Genomic DNA, 24,880 nt, shown 5'->3' with positions numbered 1-24,880 from the left:
TATATCCATTAGACAGAAGAAGTTGTATGAAATCCATTTGCTAGACCTCAAATTGTCCACTAGGCAATTTAAAATGTCCAGAAGCAGGATGAACAAGCTTCCCTGGGTTGTACCTCAAACAAGTGGGCAAGTGAAGTAGGTACTTTCTGCAGCCTTGTTAATGTTTCCCCACCAATATCGATTCATGAGAATATCATTTTGTCAGTAGACAAATGGTTTAATGCATGTACAGTGGTGAGGAGTGGAAATTTTAGAGTCTCAGGTGGGACTGGGTAGTTATTTGGTCCAAACCAGAGCCTTCTCTTTTTATCAAACCAACAATTGTTGAATTTCCCATCTTGTTTTCTTTTTCTGAGGCCAATTGTTAGACTTTTCCAGCTAGTTTTTCTTTCTTTTTTCTTTTAACATCTTTATTGGTGTAGAATTGCTTTACAATGTTGTGTTATTTTCTGCTTTATAACAAAGTGAATCAGCTATACATATACATATATCCCCATATCCCCTCCCTCTTGCCTCTCCCTCCCTCCCACCCTCCCATCCCACCCCTCTAGGTGGTCACAAAGCACCGAGCTGATCTCCCTGTGCTATGTGGCTGCTTCCCACTAGTTATCTATTTTAAGTTTCATAGTGTATATATGTCCATGTCACTCTCTCACTTCGTCCCAGCTTACCCTTCCCCCTCCCCGTGTCAAGTCCATTCTCTATGTCTGAATCTTTATTCCTGTCCTCCAGCCAGTTTTGCTAAGTTATCATTTAGGGAAATACCACTTTGGACCATGACAGAGGTTATGCTGCTGTTGGTCCCTTTAAGGATTGCATCCCCTGAGGAAATGTCAGCAAGGTGTTTTCCCTTAGCTTTCAGAGAGTCAAGTTTAGAATGCCCTGGAATCTTAATAACAGTTAAAGCAGCAGGTAAAAGTATTGTATCCAATAATTCCTGAACAGAGGGGTCATTTTTAAGTTTATTTCTGCTAGAAGTAAGAAGGCCATATTGCTTCCACAACATTCCAAATTCATGAGCCACTCCAAAAACATATCTGCTATCAGTATAACTATTGGCAGTTTTCTCCTTGAGTAAAGTACAAGCCTGTGTTAGAGCGTAAAATTCAGCCTGTTGGGCCAAAGTAGCCATGGTAAAAATTCTGCCTCAACAATTCAAAAGTATTGTAGTTGCAATAGCATACCCGGCACAAAATTTGCCATTGTCACCTTTTAAATAAGAACCATCAGTCAACCATGAGAAATCAGTGTCATCCAGAGAAGCTTCCTGTAGATCCTCACAAGGAGACAGGAGGTGATCCACCAACATTAAGCAATCATGAGAGACTTCATCAGTGACAGAAGGGAGGAGAATAGCAGGGTTAAGGTTATTACAGTATAAAAGAGCTATATGAGGGGCAATTAACAAAATGACTTCACAGAAGGTGAGGTGGTTGATTGATTAATGTTAAGCTTGATGAGAAATTCAGGAGAGCTTCTACTGCATGAGGAACAAAAGTGGTTAAAGGAATCCTATGATTTTCTCAGTGGCCTTAGCCAGAACAGCAGTGGCTAAAATGGCTCAAGACAAGGGGGGGTATCCTCGTGCCCCAGGGTCCAGTTGCTGGCTATAATACCCTGTGGGTCAATGGTGCTCCATATATTTTGGGATGAGTTCCCTTCCTTTTCCACAAAAAAAGGGAAAAGGGAAGCTGCTAATTGGGATGCCCAAGGGCAAGTGTGTTCATCAAACTTGCCTTTAAGGTCTGGAAGGCTGGGTCATAATGGTTTTTCCCACAAAATTGGACTGGATTTGTTATTGTTGATTAAAACGTATAGAGGTTTGGCTATAAGAGAGAATTTTGGAGTCCAATTTCTGCAATAATCAACTAGTTTGAGACAAACCTCACAGTTGGTACTTAGTTTTGGGTTTGGGGAAATTTAGGATATCCTAAGTTTATCTGGATCTTCGTGTAGCCCTATCTGATATCAGATGCCTTAAATATCAAACCTGGGTTTGGGCAAACTTCAATTTTTCTTTGGCAACCCTATGCCCCTTTAAGGCTAAAAGTATTAGCAAGGGGATGTTGTCTTCTTGTGAAGAGGCTTGAGAAGGAGAACAAAGAAGCAAATCATCCACATACTGCAACAAAGTAGAACCTCTAGGGAACTTTATATCATCTGGATCAGCCTTCAGTATTGTGAGAAATAAGAAGGACTCTCAGTAAAACCTTTAGGCATTGCTGCTCAGGTGAACTGTTTTTCTTCCCAAGTGAAAGTGAAAAGGTATTGGATAGCTTCATCAACTGGAATACTAAAGAATGTACTGAATAAATCAATTATAGCAAAGAACTTACTCTCATTGGGAATGGATGTTGGTAACATATGAGGGTTAGGAACAACAGGGTGTTGAGAGAGAACAATGTTGTTTATTGTACGGAGGTCCTGGACAAACCTCCACCCTCAGCCCTTAAGTTTTCTCACCAGTAAAAGACAGGAGTGTTACAGGGACTGGTACAAGGGATAATGAGGCCTGAGCCTTGCAATCTTCTTTAAGGGCTTTATGCCTAGAAAGGATTCTGGAAAGGGGTTTTAAAGGATCTATTAGAATCTTGATGGGAGGTGAGCTGTGAAATTTACGAATGTCAGTTGGAGATTTAGCCCATAGGGAAAGTGGTAGCTGTTTCAATAGGGACAAATGATCAGTGTTTCCAGAATCAGCTCTAGTACCATCCGAGACAGAAGAAATAAAAGATGTCAAAGAGTCATTTAATTCACCTGATTGGTTACTTCGATGACTACTTGTTAATATCTAGAATTATTTCCCCCTTTGGGGAGAAAGAAATGTTGGCATGATACTTCTCTAGGAAGCCTCCACCTAAGAAATAGATAGAGGCAGAGGAACTAAGGAGAAAAGAATGTCTATCTCTCAAAGGGCCTAAACAAAAGGGAGGAGGTTCAGAGAGAGGAACCTCTTGAAGTTCATTAAAGATCCCCACTAGTTGAACGGTTTTAGTACTCTGAGACAGTGGCTGTTTTATAGTATTGGGACTGAGCACCAAGAGTGTGGCCCAGGTATCAGTTAGGACTGGAAGATATTTATCCCTAATGTGGAGAAACATTTTCCAAGCTGATTAAGAGGGACAATTGGATCCTTTCTGACCCACCTCCTAGAGTAATGGAAATAAAAACAAAAATAAACAAATGGGACCTAATGAAACTTCAAAGCTTTTGCACAGCAAAGGAAACCATAAACAAGACCAAAAGACAACCCTCAGAATGGGAGAAAATATTTGCAAATGAAACAACTGACAAAGAATTAATCTCCAAAATTTACAAGCAGCTCATGCAGCTCAATAACAAAAAAAACAAACAACCCAATCCAAAAATGGGCAGAAGACCTAAATAGACATTTCTCCAAAGAAGATATACAGAGTGCCAACAAACACATGAAAGAATGCTCAACATCATTAATCATTAGAGAAATGCAAATCAAAACTACAATGAGATATCATCTCACACCAGTCAGAATGGCCATCATCAAAAAATCTAGAAACAATAAATGCTAGAGAGGGTGTGGAGTAAAGGGAACACTCTTGCACTGCTGGTGGGAATGTGAATTGGTTCAGCCACTATGGAGAACAGTATGGAGGTTCCTTAAAAAACTACAAATAGAACTACCATATGACCCAGCAATCCCACTACTGGGCATATACCCTGAGGAAACCAAAATTCAAAAAGAGTCATGTACCAAAATGTTCATTGCAGCTCTACTTACAATAGCCCGGAGATGGAAACAACCTAAGTGCCCATCATCAGATGAATGGATAAAGAAGATGTGGGACTTATATACAATGGAATATTACTCAGCCATAAAAAGAAACGAAATTGAGCTATTTGTAATGAGGTGGATAGACCTAGAGTCTGTCATACAGAATGAAGTAAGTCAGAAAGAAAAAGACAAATACCGTATGCTAACACATATATATGGAATTTAAGAAGAAAAAAAAATGTCATGAAGAACCTAGGGGTAAGACAGGAATAAAGACACAGACCTACTGGAGAACAGACTTGAGGATATGGGGAGGGGGAAGGGTGAGCTGTGACAGGGCGAGAGAGAGTCATGGACATGTACACACTAACAAACGTAAGGTAGATAGCTAGTGGGAAGCAACCGCATGGCACAGGGATATCGGCTCGGTGCTTTGTGACTGCCTGGAGGGGTGGGATAGGGAGGGTGGGAGGGAGGGAGGTGCAAGAGGGAAGAGATATGGGAACATATGTATATGTATAACTGATTCAATTTGTTATGGGGCAGAAACTAACACACCATTTTACAGCAATTATACCCCAATAAAGATGTTAAAAAAAAAAAAAGGAGGGACAATCGGGAAGAGCCCCATCCTTGGAGCTCCATCATTGAGAATTGGGAGGATGTTGAAAAGGCTGGTTAAAGTACTGAAGGCACCTAAAGTGCTTACATTCATAACAATCTCTTTTCTAATGTTCTGGCTCTTTGCAATAATATCAGAAACTAAGAGGGTTTTGGTCTCATTTGGGGTCTTTCATTTGCTAGAGTCGAAGATTAAGAATGTTGTCGGTCTTCCTTTTAGGTGACTCATCTAGAGTACAAGAGAGCTGGTTTGCCATGCCAGATTAACTAAATCTGGAGTGAACATAGTTTCCCATTCCATTCTGGTCCTTTTTCCTAGAAGGGAAAAGTCCCAGTGCAGCCCATTAATAAACACAGAGTTAAAAGCTACCTTATGGAATCAACATCTGAAGGAAGACCAATTTTCTTTAAAAACCATCTGAAGTCAATAGTAAGAGTCATGAACAGAATCATCAGGTTTTTGTGTGCGAGACTGAATTTTGTTTGAATCAAGAGGCTTTGGGGCTTCCCTGGTGGCGCAGTGGTTGAGAGTCTGCCTGCCAATGCAGGGGACACGGGTTTGGGCCCTGGTCCGGGAAGATTCCCACATGCTGCGGAGCAGCTGGGCCTGTGTGCCACAGCTGCTGAGCCTGAGCTCTAGAGCATTCGAGCCACGGCTGCTGAAGCCCGTGTGCCTGGAGACTGTGCTCCACAGCAGGAGAGGCCACCACAATGAGAAGCCCACACACAGCAATGAAGAACCAACACAGCCATTAATTAATTAATTAATTAATTAATTAATTAATTAAAAAATAAAAATGGAAATCTCTTTTAAAAAAAAAAGAGGCTTGGGAGGACTTCCCTGGTGGCACAGTGGTTAGGAATCCACCTGCCAATGCAGGGAACATGGGTTCGATCCCTGGTCTGGGAAGAACCCACATGCTGCAGAGCAACTAAGCCCATGCTCCACAACTACTGAGCCTGCACTCTAGAGCCCGTGAGCCACAAGTACTGAGTCCACATGCAATGCCACAACTACTGAAGCCCGCATGCCTAGAGCCCATGCTCTGCAACAAGAGAAGCCACTGCAATCAGAAGCCCATGCACTGCAAAGAAGAGTAGCCCCTGCTTGCCGCAACTAGAGAAAGCCCACATGCAACAATGAAGACCAAATGCAGCCAAAAATAAATAAATTAAATAAATAACTTTATGAAAAAAAAAAAAAAGAGGCTTTGGAAAAGCCCTAAGAATTGCTCGATGAAGTGACCTAGCGATTGTCCAAGCCTGATCATGTAAGTTAGCAGGTGGTTCTCCTGGTTTTAATTCTAGAGACCCTTTAAGATTTTCCCAATCAGCAATTTTCATCCAATGCTGGGCAGGGCCTTCCACAACAAGCATATAAACTAGCTGATATAAATCAGAGAAACAGGCTGATAAGTTTGAATGACTCTATTAAATTCATCAGCAAATCTATGAGGATCTTTGGTTACTTTGGAAAAATTTTTGACTAAGTCTCACAATTCAGCTTTAGTCCAGGGAATATAAGAAATTAAAGGTTTAGCCTCTGGATCCTTAGAAGGCTTAATTTTAAAGAGGCAGGTCCTGATAAGTTCAGAGGAAAAGGGAGCAGGGAGGGTTTCAGAGAAAAAGGGAAGTTTGGCAAGATAGTTAGTATGGGGGAACTACAGGTATAGAGGAATCATAGGTGGCATAGAAAGGAAGAATGATAATGGTGCCAGAGGCAGAATCTGACCAGGAGGAGCTGAGGGAGAGAGGCAAGATGGGGCCAGAGGTGGGGCCTGAGACAAAGAAGCCATGAGGAAGGGCCTGAGGCTTCAGGACCCATTTTATCTTTTCTTAAGTGTTTGTTTGCCTCAGTTAGTATTAAAATATTATTTTTCAAAGATGCAATTTTAGACCCCTGATAACATTGGGAAACCTCAAAATACCAAATAAAATAGCATTCCACTCAGTTATAGAAATTTTTGAGCTATTGTAGTCCAATTCAGTTTCAAGAAAACCAAGTTTGGGGATTCCAAAATTTCCCCATAATGGCCATTGATATTCTAAATTGCCTTTGGTTAAGTGAGTCTATTTAATTAGAAATGTGCATGAGGAAGGACCACAATTTTTAAACCTAAAATCAGCCAGAGTCCCTGCTGGGATTAGGGAAAGGACTCAAAATATTTAGATAACTGGAATCCCATTTCTCAGCAGTTTTCTCCTAGAATAAAAGTACAATTTTCAAACAGCTCAATACAAACAGCTTGAACCTCAAATAGCCTGCAAGATAATATCAGCCAGTTCTAAGGAAACAGCTTGGTCCCAGATGTGCCAGGCCAAAGACTTTTCAGCCAGTTTCCATAGAACAGCCCCTATTCCAAAGGAATGGGCCAAAGGCTGAAAAAACAGGACAATTTCAGTGAAGTAGCCATTGTTACCAAAGGAATGATCTGAAAGCATCTCAGCCAGCTTCAATTGAAACAGTATGTTCTCAAAATTGATCGAAGTGTGAAATGAGTACTCGTATAAAGAACAACAACTTATCCTTTAATCACCTTAAAATAGATCCCCTGTGAGCCTGGAGAGTTTCAAATATAAAGAGGGCATGAACTGGGATCCAGAAGAAAGATGTACCTTCAAAATTCAGGGTCAGGAAGAAAATCTGTGAGCATCAATGGGCTAAATTGTGGATACTGCACCTGTGTGTTCACCAGTCCTAGAGCCACTGAGAGTTTACTCTGGTGCCCATACAGACCACCAAAATGTTGACCTGAAACAAATAGACTGCCAGATATTTCTTCTGCAAAGATGGGTTTATTCAAGATCAGCAGAGAATTGCAATTCGGGTCTGCAAACATGGTGCGCCATATGCAAGTCCCCACATGGCAAGGGAAGGAGAATGATTTTATAGAGAGGATAAAGAAGTTGAGAGAGCTATAGTAAATAAGGAGTCCATGGCTTTTCATTGGCTGACTCCTTGCCCAGTAAGGAAGGGAAGACTTTCTTCTTCCTGTTGGACTCTGCTATTGTCACGGGATGTGAGAGCTCCCCTTCTAGTCTCACAACCCTATTTAATTGAGGTTTCTGTTTGTTTACATTTTTGCAGGCCTAATAAAACTTAAAATACAGGGTTGTGGGGATATTTAAATATAAATATCCCCAACATGACCCTGGCTTGTAGTAGGTGCTCAGTTAATGCTAGTGAGTTATTTCCCCTGCAGCCCTTCAAGCTCAAATTTTTCACAAATAAATGATACTGGATGAAGAAGGAAGACAACTTTATTTTCCTTCCTCCTTAGGATGGATTGAGACCAGAATTTTCACAGTTTTCCTCAGTTTGGCTTCACACTTCTGTGTTCACAGGGGATGTTTATTTACCTGGATGTGGAATTGAATAGGTGTGAATTCCAAGGTAACAGCTTTGTAGCACTGACATTAACATTTCCAAAAAAAAAAAAAAAAGCCTCCAAGTGTCTGATGGGAAGTGTTTTCACACACTGCCTAATCTATTTTCACACATCTTTGCTCCAGGCTGAATGATTTTTATCACCTGTAGAAGGAATTGAATAGCTGTGAGTTCCAAAGCCAAGAAGTTTACAACATATTTTAGCATTTCAAAGAGAAATCAGAGGAGCCTTTAGAAAGCACTTTCATATTTCTCAATGCTACACCTGAGTTTTTTCAGGCTTCTAGGAAGTAAGTTTTTATTTAAGTCCAAAAGGAACTGAACTGAGAAATATTGACAAACCACCGTTTCACAGACGGGAAGGACCTCAGAGTCCAGCTGGGCCCCTTCTGCCACATTGGTGGTCGCTCAGCCTCTGCTACATCTCTTTGGTGATGGGGAACTCATCCTTCAGGAGGCAGCTGCCCCACTGTTGGACCACTCTGACTATGAGGATTTTCTTTCTTGTTAGCAAATACATGCTTCCCTAAACATCTGCCCATCCATCCTGGTTATATGCTTTACAGTAAGATAGAATGAGATAAGCTCCCTGTTATGGGACAACTCTTTAGACATCTCAGGGCAGCTGTCACAGATTCCCTTCACCCTCACCTCTACCTATCCAGCATCCTCATTTCTTTTCTCTGTCCCTGACATGCCCTGATTGGGTTCCCTCCCGGATATCCTGGCAACTCTTCTTCCCATGGATTTTTGCATGTCACAACTCCTCACAAAAGGACACATCCATAACAGACTCCACAATGCCAGTCACAACCTCCTCTACAGATCTGATCGCTAAAATTATTCACATGACTCCACAAGTTCCTCTCAAACCTGAAGTTGTGCCTCTGGTTTCTAGAACCTAAATGGCACACTTTTACTCATTACTATTGAAGCCAAACCGGGCCTCTGTACCCCAACACCAAATTAAATCTCAGAGAAAGGGTTTGGGGTGAAGTAAGAAAGGATAGCTTTATTGCTTTGCCAGGCAAAGGGGGCCACAGTAGGGTAATGCCCTCAAAACTGTGTGTCCTGACCTGGAGAGGGTAGTGAGGAGTTTTATAGTAATGGTTCAAAGAGGGCATGATCAGCATGTGGACATTCTTCTGATTGGTTGGTAGTGAGGTAAGTGGGAGTCGGCGTCATCAACCTTCTGGTTCCAACAGGTCTGGGGTCTATGTGCTTGTAGGCAGCATACAGTTAACTTCCCCCACCTGGTGGAGGTTTCAGTACCTGCAAAATAGCTCAAAGATATTGCTTTGTATATCCCTTGATGGGAAACCAGGACCCTGCCCCAAGGCTGCACTATTGTTTCTTGCCTGCTCCTCCCTTGTCTCTGCTTCCCCTCCCTTCCCTAATTAGCAACAGTTTGAACCTGCTCATTGGAACGCAGGGGAGGTCATGGAGCCTGAAGTTTATTTCCTGTAATCATGAAATGAGGGACACAGAAAGGCTTTTGTGCCCAGGAGCCCCAGAGGGTCCTGCTAGGTATCACTATTGAATTTTATATGAGGTTCTTTTTCCATATTGATTGAAATCTGATTCTATAGAGGAAGAAAAATAATTTTTCCTCTACCCTTCTGAGTTCTTGGCTGAGACCTCCTGTAGTAAAACATAGACTAATAAGAGAAAAATAGAAGTTTATTAATATGTATACCTCATGTATACATGGAAGATGCCAAGGACAACTGAGCAACTCTCTGAGATGGCCCAAGCCACCACCTTAAATACCATCTTCAGCTAAAGACCAGAGAAAGATGTTAGGGAATGGGAGAAGCCAGTTATGGATGGTAGCCAGGAAAACATGTAAACAAGGGTACAGTTTGTTATACAAATTTAAGTCAGTGCCTTCTCCATTGATAAGAGTTTCTTGTGATTTAGAGTCATCCTTCCCTTCCCCAGTATGGAGAGGGGGACACTCTTACAAATGGAGATTCATAAGTGTAAACTTACAAACACACATTAACTACCACACCCAGATTTTGGTCTTTCCTGCATTGGATCAATATCATTTATGTGGTGAGAGTCAAAACATTCATACAGCTGACTGCCCACATTAACGTGCCTTTACTATTCCATCTCTTCATCACCATAACTTTACTATTCCAGGAAACTCTTTCCCAGGAAGACAAAAGTTGCAAATAACTTTATTGTTCACTCCAGGAACTTCCTGAAAGACCATCAATTCTTCAAAAAAAATCAGCAGTGACAAATTACACCCTAACACTCTTTGAAGCCTTTGCCCAAAACTCCTCTCCTTGCAATGCCCACCAATTCTAAATTATTGTATCATGACCCTGACCCAAACCTAACCAAGTCCCTGATTGAGACACTCCTTAAACCAGACTTCAAATCACAATGAGTATCCCAACTTTACCCTTTCTCTTCTGAGACACTGAGACGCAACTGTCAAAGTAGGATTTTCCCTCAACACAATAAGTAATAAGCTCATTTGTCTTACAAACAAGTTGTTTTGGGGACATTTCAGGGAGCCCTTATTCAATAGTAGAATGCGAAAAATGCTGCCCGTCTCACAGGACCATTGGAAGGATTACATTTTTTTAAAAAGAGAGAATGTTAAATGCTCCATTTGTGCTATAGTCTCAATAAACACAGTACTTGCCACACAGTAGGTACTATCAATATAATTAATTGATAAAACTGATTAATAATGAGCAAGGTATTAAGACTTTCCCTTCCTCGAGCATCAGATCTGAGAAGGAAAAGGAGGAAGTTGGAGGGGTAGATGCAAGGGGAGAGAGATGAAGAGAGAAAGTGAGAAACAGAGCTTTCACACCTTTCAGCAATGTGTCAGTGTGTAAATACATCACCAGAAGGCATGGGTATCTGAGGAAGCAAAAGGCAGCTGTCCATCAAAAGTTCATGCTCCCCCTTCCATAGATTCTGAGACATGGCTAGAGAAAATCGCCCAGCCAGGACCACATAACTCAGACTCATGCATCTAGGTGGGACATTTGTCTCCTTCCAGTTGTAAGGGTGGAAGCATAATTTCCCTCTCCCCTTCTAAGTTCTCAGCTGTATATGCCACAGCCACTGGGTCATCTTTGCTGCATGGTCCACAGGCACACCCAAGCCTGAGTCACCACCTTTCCTGCTGTTGCAAACCCAGCTCCAGGGAAAGGCATCGTCATCCACATGGGCCCAGAAGCCAGCCATGCTGTGGGTCTCCTCTCCCTCATCACCGGAACTGGGTTCTGTCACCCATCATGTTGACTATCCCCCCCAGGTCTGGATCGTTCCTGCCCCACTTCTTACCCTCATGACTCCTCCTCTGACCAGGTGCCCACTTCCTCCCTTCAAAGCTCCATTGTATGCAATTCTGTTACTGCACATCCCCTTTCACCACGACTACCTGCTCATAGGCAGCATAAGCAGTCACCATCAATGTCCAGTCCAAAGATTCAACACACAAAAGCACCACTGGGGCTGTGTCAAGAATGCTCACACAAACTGGCCTAAGGAAGAAGAAGAGAAATAAAGACCAGGCACAGTCCAGTGGTTCCACTTGACCAGGAACTTCCTATCGGAGGGAGGAAGAATTCAAAGTCCCCAAAAGCCATGCATAGCCTGTAGTATAAAATCATACCTACGTACATACATAACTGGATGAATTTTTTCTCATTCTGAGTGAATCCATTTGCTGTGTGTTTAAAGTCCTGAGCTAACCAAAATCCTCAGAAAACAGTGCAGGTAAATCCACCTACCTACCAGGGTGGGATTCTGAGGTCCAACTGAGCTACCCAGGATGTGGGAAACTGACTGAACAAGAAGGGTTTGTTTTCTTTCTCCTCTTAGTTTTATCAGTTTTTTTTTTTTTAACAACTGTATTTGTATAAATAGCATATGCTCACTCTAAAAAAAAAAAAAAAAAGAGCCAAACAGGACAGAAAATCATAAGGGGAAGAAGTAAGAATTGCCTGAAATCCATCCACCCTTTCATACATTTTCTATGCAAGTTTCGTGCTTAAACATAGTCCTCAGATATTCATGTTTAAGTTTACAGTAAATGGAGATTTTTGCTGAGTTGAGCCAGTGAAGTGAAGAGGTTAAGAGTATGGTCTCGGGGCAGACGGCCTGGGTTCCAGCCCTCACTCAGCCACTTACTAGATTTGCCACCGTAAGCAGGTTGTTTGAGTTATCTGTGCCTGTTTCCTCATCTGCAAGATAGAGTTAATAGTGTGTACCTACCTCATAGTGGTGTTGAGAGGATTAAATGAGTGCCCATGGAGACAGATACCATCATCCCATTTTACATTTACATTTTCCTTTTAAATACAATATCTGCTACCTGGGCGAGCTCATCTGCACTTGCAGGCCAGTGCTGGTGTGCTGATCCTGTTGTGTGTTGTTTTCTGTAACAGCAGGGAAACTGAGCAGAACCCTGTGGTGCTCCTGGGTACGGAAGCCTTTCTGTCTCCCATTTCTTGTTTGTAGGGAACAGACTCCAGCCTCCAAGACCTTCCCTATTGGCTATTGGCCTAGCTATTGGCTAGGAAAGCCTGGGGCCACTCACTGGAGTCTGCACTACTCTGAAAGCCCCCGCAGACACTTCCCTGACTGGAACCAAATGCAGGCTGGACCAGCCCTTGTGGTTCTTATGACTGCAGGATGCACCTCACAATAACCAGCAAGAAACTGAAGAAACAAGGTTTGTTACCCTCAGGTCCTGGAAGTGTACAGGGCCCACACATCTGGGTTCTGCCTTTACTGGGGTCGAGGGTGGGATGCCTAGGGTTATGCAGGTTCACTCTTTATTGGTGAATTTAAAACATAAGAGTAGCAATTAAGTCATGGGAAAAGAAAAGCTGGGTCCCTCAAGAAATCAGCTATCTAGGTCACCAGGGGCTTTCTATCAATAAAAGGAGAAGACAACCGGAAGTCAAGTGAGTGGGCCGCACCGGGAGCACAGGGCCGTGGGGACACGACGACAGACCCGATCCTCCTGGTGTGCATTTCTCCACTCAGGGACAGTCGTGGACAGGGCACAGGGGACCCAGGGACTGGAGCCGTGGGACCTGGGACCTGGGACCCGGCAGCATTTTTCTCCAACGTCCCTGGGTGAGGTACAACTGCTGGGGAGGGGACGGATTCCTCACTCCCCATGCCAGGCCGGTTCTGGGCACCGGAATGCGATTCCACCAAAGGTTGACAGCTGGCCGTCGTCAGCTGGCGTGAGTACGTTGAGAAATAAAGTTTCCTTTTGTTGTTGTTGTTGTCTTCCCCTCCTCTTTCCCCTCGCTGTTGCCGCAACGAAGGGACATCCACCGATGAGACGAATAAAAATACGGTAATATTTTACATTTTAAATTAATTTAATTAATTAAATAAAAGGAGAAGTCTATGGGTGGGGCAGCCTGGCTCTTTACCAAGTTGTGTAGCTAACAATATGCTTAATCTAGATGGATGCTTTTGAAATGGATGCTTCAGCAATGAAAAGCTTAATGTCAGGCACTTATCTTACAATTTAAAAAGCTAACTGTCAGGCACTTACACTACAACAGGTGTTAGCCCCTTCTTTATGATTAGTCTGTAAGCAAAGACCTAGGTGTCTGGACATCCACCTACTAGCTGATCACAGCACCCTTTAAACCTCCACATCCTGGCCTGTTACGTGGGGATAGAAGCTCCCACCCCCTTCTCAGACTCATTAAACAATTTTTTCCAGCTTTATTCAGATAAATCGACATATATCATTGTGTACGTTTTCAGGTATACACTGTAATGATTTGATACATGTACATGTTAAAAAATGATTACCATAAAATATTAGTAACACACCTATCACCTACATAGTTACAGTTTTCTTTGTGCTGTGAGAACTTTTCAGATTTACTTTCTTAGCAACTTTCAAATATATAATCCAGTGTGTTAACTGTAGTCACCGGGCTGTACATTACATCTCAAAAACTATGCAGCTTAAAATGGAAGTTTGTACCCTTTGGTCACCTTTGCCCATCCCAACACCCTTACCTACCTCCAATCCCACCCCTGGCAACCACCAATTTGCTCTCTGTTTCCTTGAGTTTATTTTTTTTAGATTCCACGTATAAATGAGGTCATACAGTATTTGCCATTCTCTGTCTGACTTATTTCACTTAGCATAATGCCCTCAAGATTCATCTATGTTGTTTCCAATGGCATGATTTCCTTCTAAGGCTAAATAATATATCATGGAGGACCTTCAAGATGGCAGAGGAGTAAGACATGGAGATCACCTTCCTCTCCATAAATACATCAAAAATACATCTACATGTGGAGCAGCTCCGGCAGAACACTTACTGAACACTGGCAGAAGACCTCAGACTTCCCAAAAGGCAAGAAAATCCTCACATACCTGGGTAGGGCAAAAGAAAAAACAGAGACAAAAGAATAGGGACAGGGCCTGCACCTCTAGGAGGGAGCTGTGAGGGAGGAAAAGTTTCCACACACTAGGAAGCCCCTTCACTGGTGGAGACGAGGGTGGGCGGGGGGGAAGCTTCAGAGCCACGGAGGAGAGCACAGCAAAAGGGATGCAGAGGGCAAAGCTGGAGAGATTCCCGCACAGAGGATCAGTGCCGACCAGCACTCACCAGCCTGAGAGGCTTGTCTGATCACCCACCAGGGCGGAGGGTGCAGCTGGGAGCTGAGGCTCAGGCTTCGGAGTTCAGATCCCAGGGAGAGGATTGGGGTTGGCTGTGTGAACACAGTCTGAAGGGGGATAGTGCACCACAGCTAATGGAGAGGGAATCTGGGAAAAAGTATGGACTTGCCTAAGAGTCAAGAGACCATTGTTTCGGGGTGTGCGAGGAGAAAAGATTCAGAACACCACCTAAACGATCTTCAGAGATGGGCGTGAACTGCGGCTAACAGCGCGGACAACAGAGACGGGCATGAAACTCTAAGGCTGCTGCTGCAGCCACCAAGAATCCTGTGTGCAAGCACAGGTCACTAGCCACACCTCCCCTCCTGGGAGCCTGTGCAGCCCATCACTGCCAGGGTCCAGTGATCCAGGGATAACTTCCCCAGGAGAACACACGGCGTGCCTCAGGCTGGTGCAATGTCACGCGTGCCTCTGCCACCCCAAGATCGTCCCCCATTCCATACCCCTCTCTCCCCACGGCCTGTGTGAGCCAGAGCCCCCTAATTAGCCGCTCCTTTAACCCCTCCTGTCTGGGTAAAGAACAGACACCAGAGGGCAACCTAAATACGGAGGCGAGGCCAAATCCAAAGCTGAACCCCAGGAGCTGTGCAAACGAAGAAGAGAAAGGGAAATCTCTCTGTGAGCTCAGGAGCAGAAGGTTAAATCCCCACAATCAACCTGATGTACCTACAACTGTGGAAGACCTGAATAGATGACGAATTAGCCCAAAATTGAGTCAGTGGACTTTGGGAGCAACTGTAGACTTGGGAGCTGTGTGGCTGACGGTCTTCAAGCTCTGGCTGGGTGTCAGGCCTGTGACTCTGAGGTGGGAGAGCCAAATTCAGGACATTGGTCCACCAGAGACCTCCAAACTCCACATAATATCAAATGGGGAAAACTCTCCCAGAGAGCTCCATGTTAACGCTAAGACCCAGCTCCACTCAACAACCAGCAAGCTACAGTGCTGGACATCCTATGCCAAACAACTAGCAAGACAGGAACACAACCCCACACATTAGCAGAGAGGCTGCCTAGAATCATAATAAGGTCACAGACACCCCAAAACACACCACCGGACATGGTCCTGCGCACTAGAAAGACAAGATCCAGCCTCATCCACCAGAACACTGGCACCAGTCCCCTGACCCCAGGAAGCCTACACAACCCACTGAACCAATCCTTAGTCACTTATTCTAACCTCTGTGGGATCTGTGATTCTACTTCTATTAACTTTATTCTCATTATAGGTCATATTTTTCTCCTTCACATTTTTGGTTATTATTGTATGCTGGACATTTTCAATGACACTGTATAGAGATACTTTGTTATATTAGCTACTTCTAAATTGTGCTATGTTTTGTTCTGTTAGGCAGTTAAATTCCTGGTAAGGAGGGTCTATTTCAGGTTTAGTCTTAATCTTAGAGTATTGCCCTCCATGGACACAGACTTTTCATTTTAAAGGTGGTCTTCCTAAGGGTTTATATTAAATGTCCAGTGTGCTCAACAAGGTCACTCTGCATGAGACAGAATTCCAATGTCTCCCCAGCACATAGCAGAAAACTGCTCAACTCTAATTTCATGTTCTGGTAACTGTTTCTGTTTAACAAATTATCCCCAAAATGTAGCAACTTAAAAAAAATCTATTTTATTATGCTCTTTAATCCTGTGGGTAGGGAAATCAAGCTGGGTAGGGTAATACTGACTTGTCTCTGCTCTACAATGTCTCAAGCCTCAGCTGGCAAGATTGAAGTAAGTGATGAGTCTACCTTGACAGTTCAAGCTGGAATTATCTGACCTCTCTGGCGCCTGGCTTCAGAGGACTTGAAGTCCAGGGCTGCTGACCAGACTGTCTGTCTAGATGTCGCCTCTCTGTATGGCTTGGGATAGGCAGAATGCTTCCATAACCACCCAGGACTCTATGAACAAGAATTCTAGTAAAGAAGATGGAAGCTGAATAGTCTTTTGTTGCCAAGCTTTATAAATAACAGAGCATAATTTCCCTGTGCTTTACTGGTTAAAGCAATCACAGCCCATCCAGACTCCAGGGTACAGAAACAGACTCCAGCTCTTTATGAGACCATTCCAGAGTCACGTTTTAGAAGAGCATGTGGCATAGGAGATATTGCTGTGACCATCTTTACAAAATACAATCTGCCAAAGTGCCCCAGCAGCTGTTACTGTCTTCTCAGAGTCTTTCTCTAAATGTGAACAAACTGGGACTTGGCCAAGTTCCTAGGGAATTTGGGGGACTTCTCCTCTGTGGTTTCCTCCTGTCTGGTGCCCTACGCCTCCAATTCCAGCCACTTAGCAGCCCTAAATTCCAATCTCTGCTTCCTCTGCTCAAAAAGACTTCCACCTTCTACCTGAGTTCTGTTTTCCTGTACCACGGCTTGAAAATTGACCCCAGGCTGAAAGCCAGGGTAAATGCCAAGCTTATCTCCCATGTTTATTTCTAGGCCCACAGTCTAGTTCTGTGCTCTGTTCAATGTCCGAAAATAGTTGTTTCAAATATTTTGTTCCATTTTATAGTCGTTTGCTGTGTCAAAGGTGATGGAATCTACACCATCATGTATACATGATTACTGTACATGATGGTGTGACACACAATCGTAGGGCTGTTTTACTGCAGTTCCTCCCCTTCCTTTGCTGCCTATGAAGAAGCAAGCTGCCGTGTTATGAGCTGCACATGGGAAGGCCACATGGCAGGGAACTGGTGTTGGTCTCTGGCCAACAGCCAGTGCAAACCTGCGGCCCTTAGTTTAACAACCTGTAAAGGAACAGATGAGATCCCAGCCATGCCCAATACCTTGATTGTAACCTTGCAGCAGTTCCAGCTAAGGGGTGCCCAGAATCCTGACCCACAGAAACTATGAGATAACTAACGTGTGTTGTTTTAACCTTAAAAGTTTGTGGTGATATTGTTATGCAGCAAAATAACTAATACAGAGAGTAAGTCTGATACCACCAGCTCCTTTGGGACCAAAATGAGAAGTCATCCTGTGTTGTGAGTCATAGAGAAGGCACATGATATGAGACCTGGGAGAGGGCAAGAGATGATACCTTATACATCTCTTGCCAGTCCACTAGAAGAGACCTCCCAGACTCTAAGCATCCCCTCCTACCACAGGGCCTGCTAGTCCACCCTGAGAGCTTTACTCTTTGAATGAAACATTCATCCATTCAACAAAGTTGTATTAAGTCCCCTGCATGACAGTCCCTGTGCTTAGCACCCAGGCGCCAAAGATGAGTTACACACTGTCCCTGCCTTCAAGAGCGCACAATGCCATTTATTCACCTATACACATTATGTCATTTAACACCCACAGTAAACCATAAGGTGGGTGCTATGCTTGTCTGCATTTTACACATTAGGAATTAACACTCAGAAAGGCTTAATCACTCATCATAGACATACAGCTAAAGAGTGTTGGAGTCGGAATTTGAACTCAGGATTTATTTTTTATTCCAAAATCTTCCCACTACATGCTAAATGACTGTGAGAGACAGACAATTAGTGTGAGAGACAGACAAATTTAAAAAAAAAAACATAATTGTGACTCAATGTAATAAATACTCTATTGCAGAGAGCAAGGATTTACTGGGGAGCATAGACAAGGAATTTTCAGGCTCAGAAAAGGTTACAATGAGGAGCAGACAATTAAGCTGGGTTCTCCTGGTGATTAAGGAGAGGGGCAGTGCTGGAGAGATGCATTCCAGGATTAGACAGGGCAGTGGGATGGCAGAGCCACATACATGGCAAGTGTGGAGGGCTAGTACCTGCTCAGTCATGGAAGAAGTTTGGGAAGAGTGGCAGGTAGGATCAGATCCCACTGCTAGGACAAGTGCTGGGTTAGCAACTACATAGTGAAGCAGGAAGAAGCATGGCAGAATGATTTGGGCCCCTGGAGGCCATGGGACCTCTGGCCATGCAGGGTTACTGGGAGAAGAGACAGGGGTCCAATATCCCAATCTCACCATGACATCAATGTCAGCCACCCAACACCAGCTGTGCCACGGCTGCCTCCCTATCCCACCCCTGGAGAGGAACTGCTCCACCCACAGTCCCTGATGACAGGGTTGTCTAAGCAGCCATAATTATATCCACTGACCTCATGCTTCCAGCCACAGATGACTGGCCCAGAAGTGAACACATGTTTTTGCTTTCTTCCCAGGCCATGTTAGTATCAATACATCACATCAGAAGACAGATGGCTGAGGTGCAAAGTCACATAGGTCAGGGCCACAGTGGGCACAGGGCTGGCCAAAGCCACAGGCGAGCTTAGGTATAGGAGGGGTCTAACAAGTCACAGAGGAAACTAGTCTACAGAGGGAAACAGAAGACTGGAAGAGAGAAACCCAGAAGGAAGCAGAGTTGAGGCCATGAGACCCCAGAGGGAGAGAGAAGGAAAGATCACTAGAGGAGCTGCCTCATGATCTCATGGACCTACAAGTTTAGCTGTACACCACTCTTCTCAATTCCAATATATGTCCCCAAGTGGTCACGATAAACTCCCTGTATACATAAGCTAGTTTGACTAGGTCTCTGTTTATTACAAGTGATCCCTATACTGGTCAGGACTCTTGATTTCAAGTGACGAAATCCCTGCAATAGCTGGCCCCATCATAAATGGAACGTGCTCACTCATATAACTGAGAAGGATGGGTGGGGGCAGGGGTCCCTAACACCCCACACAGCTGAATCCAGGATGCAAGTCGCGACCTTGGGGAGCTCTCTTGCCACCTCCTGGCCCTCTATTTTTGAGCTCCCTCTTCTCTTATGAATGGGCTTCCTCCATAAGGTGGGAAGACGTTCTGGCAGCCCAGAGCCACATGTTTCCAGCACTGTGACCCCAACATAAAAGATTGTCTTGCCGCCATCAGTAGAAGAAAATCGAGGGGAAAGACTCTAGTTGGCCAGGTGGATCACATTAACGTTCCTGACATATCACTAAGGCCAGGGAAATTGAGATGCTCTGATTGACCAGGTACAGGTCACATGCTAATCCCTGTGATCTGGAAGAGACCTGAGGACCATGTATGTTAACTGAAGTAAGAGGAAAAGGGAGAAACCTGCTGGGCAGCCCAACAGAATAACTGCCACATCCCCAGGTTAAGTTGGGACCAAAGGAACAGGCACACTGTTTGCCACAAACCACTCGAGATACATAGATAATTTTGTTGATAGATCACTCAATGTGTTATGACTGAACTGTGCCAGTCTAATGGTAGCCATAAAGGTCTCTGGACCACCTGTCTTACTAGTCTGTTATGGTCCAAGAAGTCATTTACCCTTGTTGCTTCTTTCCATATCTAGAGTTCATACTATTACAACCAATCCTAAGCTTATATGGCATTATATAGCTGGTCAATCATTTCAAGTCACTTAGCCATCATTATTTTGGGTGAAGACACAGTTGCATAGTGGGTAATATAAGAAAATAAGCAGAATACGAGTAATATAGCTAATAGCAAAAATAAAAAGATACACAGAGAATCAATCGGTATGTGGTCCACGCATCTCCAGCTGACGATCACGAAGGGAAACCCTGAGAGTCCAAAGCTCTATCCATCTGCCTCCAAACACCAAACGGATGGAGGTGCCTCAATTCTCACATGAAGCGGTTCAGCAGAGCAGAAGGAGTTCAGGCCTGGCATCAGAGACCTGGATTTGAGTCTCAGTTCTGCTGTTCACTGGCTGTGGCATCTTGGAGGGTCTCTACAACCTCCCTGAGACTCAATTTTTCACCAGAAGAAATGGAAGAACTATCATCTACATCACAAAGCAAATGTGAGGAGTACACGATGACAAAACAATCCCATAATACTGTACAAAGGGAAAAGAAGAATAAGAGGCGATATTGTACATCCAGGTAGGCTGCATAAGGTCCCGTGGAAAATATCTGCAAGTGAAAAAATTGGGAACCACGAAATGCTTCTGATCACACTTCTTCCTACGTGTCATCTCAGACCTGAGCATTTGAATTTTGAGTTCTGCAATTCTGTTATGGCAAAATATCCTGCCCCCTTGCTCCAGGCAGCAGTCCAGACAGGGAACAATTTTAGTGCAAAGGACATTACCAAGGATAAACCAGTTTTATTACAATATCAAACGAGTCTGTGTTATATATGCTCCAGTATAATAAAAGTATCTTTTCTTTTTTTACATCAAGATGAGAAAAACTTTTTCTTCAACTTTTGTCTTAAGATGAACCAAAACCCTTCATGCTGCACATTCAGGGCTGTCTTCCTCATGTCTGATCCTCCCTGGAGAAAGAGCTGTCAGACACTTTCTCTGAGATGTCACAGGCGTGGCCTCAGCCACAGTTCCCCAAGGGCACAGTCTCCGAAGTTGGAACTGTCAGACCACTCGCATCTTTAAGAAAGGGCTGGAAGGGCTTCCCTGGTGGTGCAGTGGTTGGGGGTCCGCCTGCCGATGCGGGGGACACGGGTTCGTGCCCCGGTCCGAGAAGATCCCACATGCCGTGGAGCGGCAGGGCCAGTGAGCCATGGCCGCTGAGCCTGCGCATCCGGAGCCTGTGCTCTGCGGTGGGAGAGGCCACAACAGAGAGAAGCCCACGTACCACACACACAAAAAAAAGGACTGGAAGACCCCAGGCCTTACCTTGGAGTCCTGCCACTGCAGGGGAACATACATCCTCCGCAGACACAGCGGCTCTTCTCAGGCCCAGAGGCTGAGCCCTTGGGCCCAAGGCCCATCCTTTCCAGAATCAGGCCCAGCTACACCCTGGCACCCCTGCCTTCCACACTGGGTCTCTGGTTTTCAGAGTCTTCTGTCCTTCCTCTGGTCTCCCATAGCTGCTCCCCCTGCACTCCCCATCTCAGTACCAACACAATAATGCCGTCACCTGGTTACAGCTCTGCCTGCCCTAGGGTAATCTGAATTCCCCAAGGCCTGGGGCTGCATCTTAATCATATATGCAAAACAGGGTCAGACACATCGTAGAAACTCAGATGTTGAAAGCAGTTAATGAATTCATAAGTGTATGGATGAATGGATGGATGAATTCATGGAAGGATGGACAGATAGGTGAAAGGATGGATAGCCTTTACCTGCTGTTCCCAGGTTCCAGCCCTACAACCCAGAAGTTCCTTCAGTTTGTTCCTAGCATCCTCTCTCTGCCTCCTGCCTCCTGATAAAGTATCCCTCTTCCTCTGTTGCCTGGTAGGACGCAGAGTTGCCCATAGGTTCAGGTTCTCCCTGCGGCTCCCAGGAGCTTCCTTCCAGCTGGGGCTGTCCCAGCCAAGACATGCTGTGAGCTTGACCCTTTCTGAACCCTCCTGAGCAGTCAGCTCCCTGCTCCCCACTACCATAAATGGCTCTGAAGGGCCCTTTGCCTGTTAAGGTCAACCTGGTCCTTCTGCTCTGAAGATTCCTGAGCTGCAGACAAAGCATGGCTTTGCTTCCTGGGGACCACAGTGCGGTGGAAGAGGCACAGCTTTCCAGAGAGAGACACCCTTGGGTTCGGAGTCCACCTTTCTGCCTCTCTAGCTTGGCGAATCCTGCAAGCCATTACCAGGATTTCAATTTCTTTATCTATAAAAGGGGGCCGATTTTACCCATCTCACAGGATTACTTGGAGGATTAGGGAAAATGAAAGTAGAATCCACCATCTGGTACAGAGTAAGTCTGCAATTTGTGGGTTTCCTTCCCTGGCAAAGATCGGTCCTTTCTAGCCAACTACCAGCCCACTGAGCAAGAGCGCTCCCTCCCGGCCTTCTCGGCCCTCCCGCCCTCAACCACACCACCAGCCTGCGCTCTGCTCCTCAGACTCTCTATGGTGTTTTAAAGGTTTGTTAAAGTCTTGTGAAACACAGCGTGGCTCCATTTGACAAGGGGAAGCTGAGGCCTGGGGCCATCCAGGACTAGGGTGGATTCAAGCTGGCCACGAATTCTTTGGCACTCTCTTGGTTTCCCCACTCCTTGAATCTAGGCTGGCCCTGGGGCTGCTGAATCAGAAGTCCTCGGCGTTAATGCAGTGCCTGCCCGGGAAGTGGAAACGTTTGCTTTGTCCCCCTTGGAACCCTTCCTCTTGGGATGCTCCCTCCGGAAATGCAGCCACCTGGAGCGGCCACGTCTGGGCACTGACGACAGCTGGCAGCCCCAGCGGCCCTCCCAGTCCACAGCCACGTGGGTGTGTCATCTTGGACGTCCCAGCCAGCCGAGCCCTCGGAGGACAGCAGTCCCAGCCAACACCATGTGAGTCAGAACTCACAGAACTGTGAGATAATCAAATGGCTGTTTAAAGCCACTGGGGGCTGGGGTGGTTTGTTACGTAACCAATAGGTACCCAGAACGAATGCCTTGACAGCAGGGGTGGCACACAGCTCGGGTCTGGACCCCAGCCCCATCCATCCTCCATCCGAGCTGTGTGGGGACGGGTGGGGCTCTAACAGGACCGGCGTGCCCCTATCCCACACCACACACCAGAAGCCTTTGATGGGCAGCTCTCTTAGGCCACAGAACCAAACGTGGGGCTCTATCTCCCCCTTGCTGAGTAGAGTGGACACTGCAGAGAGCTCCCTGCCAGCCCTGCATCCCTGCCACCATCTGCCTCCCTAGTGTTGGATGGGCAGCCAGCCCCGGAAGCCCCCAGCTGCCAGGAATGCTTGACTGTGAGGCCAGGGCCTGCAGCTGTACCAGTCCCGGCTGCCAGGGCCAATATCAGAGCAGCCAGCCCCTGACGCTCACCAGGGCTGCCAACGGGATTTCAGAGAACAGCAGGAGACATCTTCCGAATGAATCAGGGGCTTCCAGAGGGGAGAGGGAAAGCAGGGCTGGCAGAAGAGGGGCAGCGCTCAATCTAAGTCTGTGACAAGTGGGGCTGCGAACAGAAAGTGGTCTTTCCCTCAACAGGAGGATGGGGACACCTGGGAAAAAGAAGTAGAGCTCAGGAGGCTGAGGGGGTCAGCCAGACCCTTCCCCTCCACCCACGTCGAATGTCACCCCAAGCGTAAACTCTGGATTCTTTTCTATTGTGGTAAAATATACATATCATAAAATGTACCATTTTAGCCATGTTTAAATAGTGTGTATCAGTGGTACGAAGTACAGTCATAATGTTGTGTAACCGTCGTCACCACCCATCTCCATAACCCTCTTCATCTTCCCAAACAGCAGCTATGTACTTATTAAATAACAATTCCCCTTTCCCCCTCCCCCAGCCCCTGGCAACCACCCTTCTCCTTTCTGTCTCTAAGGATTTGACTCATCTAGGGACCTTATGTAAATGGAATCATGCAGTGTTTACCCTTTTGGGACTGACTTGTTTCACTTAGTGTAATACCTTCAAGGTTCATCCATGTTGTACATGTGTCCAAATGTATCCATTTATCTATCAGTGGACACTTGGGTTGCTTCCAGCCTTTGGCTATTACGAATAATGAGTACACACTCATCGGAGTCCATGCCTTCGCTTCTTTCTGGATGCTTTTAAAAGTACTCTTTTTCTCTCTGTTGACTATAAAATTTAGAGATGTAATTATTCCTACCTGTCCCCTCAGCTGACTTGAGATTCAGAGCCCTCGCACCTACGCCTCTTGTCCTGACCCATCGAGTTAATAAGAGTAAACATATATAAAGAGTAAACATTTATAAAACATTATAAAGCATGTGTCACTACTTTAGAAATGCTTCAATTCCTACAACAACCTGTGAGGTAGGTATTATCTTCTCACTTTATAAATAAAGAAACTGAGGCTCAGAGAGGGCATGAGTCTTACTGAGGTCACCAGCTAGTGAGTAGCAGAGTCAGGACTTGAAGTCAGGGCCGTGTGAACCCCAACTTCACATCCTTACGATGGCTCACTCTACCTTGTCCCAGCCCCTAACCTGAAGAAGCTTGTCTCTGGGGATCGTTCTTGCCTCTCAAACCCGAATCTTTTTATTGAAGTAGAGTTGATTTACAATGTTGTGTTAATGTCTGCTGTGCAGCAAAGTGATTCACTTATACATATGCATACATTCTTTTTCATATTCTTTCCCATTATGGTTTATCACAGGATATTGAATATAGCTCCCTGTATTATATAGTAGGACCTTGTTGTTTATCCATTCTATATATAATAGTTTGTAACTGACAATCCCAAATTCCCAATCCATCCCTCCCCCTTTGCAACCACAGGTCTGTTCTCTACGTCTGCAAGTCTGTTTCTGTTTCATAGGTAAGTTTATTTGTGTCATATTTTAGATTCCATATATAAGTGACATCATATGGTATTTGTCTTTCTCCTTCAGACTTACTTCACTTAGTGTGATCATCTCTAGGTCCATCCATGTTGCTACGAATGGCATTATTTTATTCTTTTTTATGGCTTTACTATGGCTGAGTAATATTCCATTGTATACGTGTACCATATCTTCTTTACCCAGTCATCTGTCGATGGACATTTACATTGCCTCCATGTCTTGGCTATTATAAAT

The sequence above is a fragment of the Aethalodelphis obliquidens genome, unplaced genomic scaffold (genome assembly GCF_003676395.1).
Source record: "Aethalodelphis obliquidens isolate GAN/ISIS:26980383/991018 unplaced genomic scaffold, ASM367639v1 scaffold47, whole genome shotgun sequence".
Lineage (NCBI taxonomy): Eukaryota > Metazoa > Chordata > Mammalia > Artiodactyla > Delphinidae > Aethalodelphis > Aethalodelphis obliquidens.
This window is presented reverse-complemented; position numbering follows the sequence as displayed.